This window comes from Bufo bufo, unplaced genomic scaffold (assembly GCF_905171765.1).
Source record: "Bufo bufo unplaced genomic scaffold, aBufBuf1.1, whole genome shotgun sequence".
Lineage (NCBI taxonomy): Eukaryota > Metazoa > Chordata > Amphibia > Anura > Bufonidae > Bufo > Bufo bufo.
Window position 1 is genome coordinate 23,828 of NW_024400092.1, and position 5,592 is coordinate 29,419.

The 5,592-nt window shown below is 46.2% G+C and overlaps 1 pseudogene; it reads left to right on the forward strand.

The window, feature by feature from the left end:
- Nucleotides 1–5,031: 5,031 nt before the first annotated feature.
- On the forward strand, nt 5,032–5,130 carry LOC120983452 (annotated as a pseudogene).
- Nucleotides 5,131–5,592: the final 462 nt, after the last annotated feature.

Below are 5,592 nucleotides of genomic sequence, written 5' to 3' on the forward strand. Positions count from 1 at the left end.
ACATTTTGATATTCTCTCCTGACTTCGAATCCCATGTGTCTCATGTTAAACAAGTATTAGAGGTGTTGAGGGAGAATCAGCTATCCGCTAAACAAGAGAAATGTGTCTTTGGTGTACAGGAGATTCTGTTTCTAGGGCATGTTCTGACTCCTCACGCCTTCAAGATGGATCCTGTCAAGGTACTAGCAATTAAGGAATGGGTAAGACCTTCATCCTTAAAGGCCTTACAACGGTTCTTAGGTTTCGCCAATTACTATCGTAAATTTATTATGAATTTTTCCGTAATTGCTAAACCGTTGACCGACCTTACTAAGAAAGGGGCGGATTTAGAGAATTGGTCTACTGAGGCCATTTCTTCATTTGAAAAATTAAAAAAGGCATTCAGTAGCGCTCCCATTCTGATCCAGCCTGATCAGGAGAAACCTTTTATTGTGGAGGTGGATGCGTCCAAGGACGGCGTAGGAGCAGTCCTTTCACAAGGTCCAGCTAGCCTCACTAATCTGAGACCATGTGCCTTCTTCTCCAGGAAATTCTCTCCCACGGAGAGAAACTACGACATAGGGAATAGGGAGCTGCTGGCCATTAAATGGGCATTTGAGGAGTGAAGGCATTTCCTGGAGGGGGCAAGACATTGTGTAACTGTTGTCACCGACCATAAAAACCTTATGTTTCTCGAGTCTGCTAAGAGGTTGAATCCCCGTCAAGACAGATGGGCTCTGTTTTTTACTCGTTTAGATTTTTCCATAACGTTCAGGCCGGGAAGTAAAAATGTGAAGGCGAACGCATTATCTCGGAGCTTCCAGGCTTTTCAACCTACTGAGGTACCACCTGAATCCATCCTACCAGCAAAAATCTTCTTAGCAGCTCTTACCCAGGATATCTCGGCTCGCATTAGGTCTGAACAACATCTGGCACCGGTATCCACCCCAACAGATAAGTTGTTTGTTCCCGTACAGTTTCGTCTCCAGCTGTTGGGTGAGTGTCACGATTCTGCCTTTTGTGGACATCCGGGTGTTGAGGGCACTAAGGATCTGGTTTCTAGATCTTATTGGTGGCCCACTCTAACTAGGGATGTCAAGTCCTACGTGTCAGCCTGTGAGGTTTGTGCCAGGTCCAAGACACCTAGGACTTGCCCTGCTGGTAACCTACGACCCCTACCCATTCCCAGTAGACCCTGGTCCCATATCTCGATGGACTTTATAACTGACCTACCGCTGGCGAAGGGTAAGACTGTGGTTTGGGTAGTGGTCGATAGGTTTAGCAAGATGGTTCATTTCATTCCCCTGTCTAAACTTCCGAATGCTAAAACCCTGGCGTCTATTTTTGTGAGAGAGATTGTTCGTTTACATGGCATCCCGGAAAATATTGTTTCGGACAGGGGTGTGCAGTTTGTGTCCAAATTCTGGAGGGCCTTCTGTCAAAGATGTAAAATTTCATTGTCTTTTTCTTCCGCCTACCATCCTGAGAGTAATGGGCAGACTGAACGCCTTAATCAGTCTGTGGAACAATTCTTGAGGTTGTATGTTGCTGATGACCAGCAATTATGGGTCAAATTCCTTCCGTTGGCTGAATTTGCTTTGAATAACCGTGTCAATTCTTCTGCTGGGGTCTCCCCTTTCTTTTGTAACCATGGTTTTCATCCCCGTTTTCATTCTGGGTCGTCCGTCTCCTCCTCTAACCCTGAAGCGGATAAACTCTCCTCCGAACTGTGCACAGTTTGGGCCCGGGTTCAATCGAACCTAGAAAAGGCTCAATGTTCTCAAAAACTCAAGGCCGAAAGGAGACGTTCAAGGGGGGTAAACTTTCAGGTTGGGGATAAAGTATGGTTGTCCTCCAAGAATCTATCTCTCAAGGTAACTTCTAAAAAATTTGCTCCTCGTTTTAATGGACCATATAAGATCACGGAAGTGATTAACCCGGTATCTTTTAGGTTGGAGCTGCCTGAGTCATTCCACATTCATAATGTGTTCCATAAATCTCTGCTTAAAAAAAGTACCATCAAAAGCCTCGCCTCCGCCGGTTCTTGTTAATGATGCTGTCGAGTATGTGGTGTCTAAAATAGTGGATGTCAGGAAGGTGCGTAATTCCTTGCAGTACCTGATTCACTGGAAGGGGTATGGACCTGAAGAGAGATTTTGGGTACCTGCCAGGGAGGTTCATGCTCCTAGACTTGTTCGTAAATTTCATTTAGAACACCCTGAAAAGCCATCGCCTGAAGTCTTGGGTCCGGTGGCCCCTCGTAAAAGGGGGGGTACTGTCACGGGGTTCCGAAGGTGCACTCGGTCCCCCATTGCCCGCAGAACTGTTGCTTAGATTTTGGAATGAGGTTCTGTGTTTGACCTCATTCCCAGGGCGGCTTTACTAGCTGGGTGGCTCCCTGCTCCTAGTCTGCCTTGAGCGCCGAGCTGATCACTCGGTGCTCGACTGGTTGGTCTGTCGGTCATGTGACGCTGGCCACGTCACATGACCCTCACTCCCCACTATAAATACAGGCAGCCTGCTGGCTACAGGTTGCCTGTTAATTTCTAGGTTCCTGGCTATTTGTTGGACTGCTGAATACTTACCTGATCCTGTTCCCTGACCATCATTTTGCCTGCTCCTCCTGTACTGCGCATCCGTCCTGGTATTGTGACCTCGGCTCCCACCTGACTACTCTCTTAGGACTCCTCTTTCCTGGTATTGACTCGGTCCGTTCACGTCCTGTTGTTTGTCTGTCTGTCATCCCTGCAATTATTCCAAGTTACGGATTGCCGTCCAGTTGTCCCCTGTCATTAGGACTCGCGAGGCAAGTAGGCAGGGCCAGGGGTAAGGGTGGAGCGCAGTGGTCACTTCCCTCCCCCCTGTGTGTGTGTGTACGCGACCGTTACATATATCCAACCCCATAATCAATATTTTGTGGAAGCAGGTATATTGCACCCCTCAATCAATATTTGGTAGAAGCAGTTATATCGAACCCCTTAATTAGTATTTTGCGGAAGCAGATATATCACCCTCCTCAATTTTTTCTTTTGCCACAACAGATATATCACACCACCCTGTTTATTTGGGGCAACAGGTATATTGCAGCCCTCAATCAGTATTTTGTGGAAGAAGATATATCATGCCCCTCAGTTTTTTTGGGGGCAACAGGTATATCACACCCGTTGCAATTAGTTGTTCCAATAGCGTTTGCCCCTGCGATATTGCAGCAGAACCGCACACTACTGCTGCACAATACAAATGCACTATACAGGGAGTGCAGAATTATTAGGCAAATGAGTATTTTGACCACATCATCCTCTTTATGCATGTTGTCTTACTCCAAGCTGTATAGGCTCGAAAGCCTACTACCAATTAAGCATATTAGGTGATGTGCATCTCTGTAATGAGAAGGGGTGTGGTCTAATGACATCAACACCCTATATTAGGTGTGCATAATTATTAGGCAACTTCCTTTCCTTTGGCAAAATGGGTCAAAAGAAGGACTTGACAGGCTCAGAAAAGTCAAAAATAGTGAGATATCTTGCAGAGGGATGCAGCACTCTTAAAATTGCAAAGCTTCTGAAGCGTGATCATCGAACAATCAAGCGTTTCATTCAAAATAGTCAACAGGGTCGCAAGAAGCGTGTGGAAAAACCAAGGCGCAAAATAACTGCCCATGAACTGAGAAAAGTCAAGCGTGCAGCTGCCAAGATGCCACTTGCCACCAGTTTGGCCATATTTCAGAGCTGCAACATCACTGGAGTGCCCAAAAGCACAAGGTGTGCAATACTCAGAGACATGGCCAAGGTAAGAAAGGCTGAAAGACGACCACCACTGAACAAGACACACAAGCTGAAACGTCAAGACTGGGCCAGGAAATATCTCAAGACTGATTTTTCTAAGGTTTTATGGACTGATGAAATGAGAGTGAGTCTTGATGGGCCAGATGGATGGGCCCGTGGCTGGATTGGTAAAGGGCAGAGAGCTCCAGTCCGACTCAGACGCCAGCAAGGTGGAGGTGGAGTACTGGTTTGGGCTGGTATCATCAAAGATGAGCTTGTGGGGCCTTTTCAGGTTGAGGATGGAGTCAAGCTCAACTCCCAGTCCTACTGCCAGTTTCTGGAAGACACCTTCTTCAAGCAGTGGTACAGGAAGAAGTCTGCATCCTTCAAGAAAAACATGATTTTCATGCAGGACAATGCTCCATCACACGCGTCCAAGTACTCCACAGCGTGGCTGGCAAGAAAGGGTATAAAAGAAGAAAATCTAATGACATGGCCTCCTTCTTCACCTGATCTGAACCCCATTGAGAACCTGTGGTCCATCATCAAATGTGAGATTTACAAGGAGGGAAAACAGTACACCTCTCTGAACAGTGTCTGGGAGGCTGTGGTTGCTGCTGCACGCAATGTTGATGGTGAACAGATCAAAACACTGACAGAATCCATGGATGGCAGATATCAGATATCCCCCTAAAATAGCTAAAACTAAAAACAAACTAAAAACTACTTCCAAAAATATTCAGCTTTGATATTAATGAGTTTTTTGGGTTCATTGAGAACATGGTTGTTGTTCAATAATAAAATTAATCCTCAAAAATACAACTTGCCTTATAATTCTGCACTCCCTGTAATATACTTTCTATGTTAAAAAGTATATTGTAAGTATATCACACCCCTCAATATATCACACCTATCGATAGCACACTTATACCAGTCCTTAAAAGGACTTGTGTGGCCCTATTAGATAGCGTTTGGTGTCCCTAACAGCCTGTCCCTTCTCCACAAAGCAACCTCTCCCTACTTTGGCAAAACATAGAATGTAAAATGGCTGCCAGATCGGGTTCTTTTATAGGGTGCGGGTGTGTCCATGTGCTTAGATATCTCAATTGGTTGTTCTGTCCCACCTGATGGATCTGTCATGGGTCTAAGTTCAGCGCAATTCAAAAGAATATGGCGCCGGCAGACATCCCCATATGTCCGCATGTTCGGCAAATCGCGAACGCGCAAAGTACGCTGCGAAATGACCGCCGGGTGAACCGCAAGGCCATCTCTACTAATAAACCTAATAATCACTTCTCTGCCTTTTGGCTATGATCAAGTGTAGTATTTGTTCTTATCAAGTCCTGGTGGTTTAGAACCACTGCCAGGGTGAGAACAGATACCCACACGGCATCCATAGGGTGTACGGTTTGAGCCATTAGTGCCCTATGCTAGGTGACCAAGGGCCCTGCCGATGTTTGAAAGCCCGAGGTGCAGAAGTGCCCCAGGAGTGGTGACTGAGCTCACTAGGGGTGGGAGTAATGGCACATTTGCACGCAATTCACTTTCGCACATTTTGAGCACACTCACCTCTATTCTTTGCCCGGCAATTAGGCCTGGCATAAGGAGAAGGAATTTTTATAATTCCGGCCTGATGTCCCGGCTGAGCTTTAGCACACATTTACTTATTTATTTTTTCTGTTCACTGTGTGTTCACTCTCCATGTTTGTTTGACACAAGGATTTTTAGGGTTGTGGCGCCCTGAGCTCAAGGGGGTGTGTGTATGGCCATCTGGTTCGTCACCCCATGCAAAACCCTTTGGGTTCTCCCTTTGGGGAGAGCCCAGACCTAGTATTGTTGATCTCCATGT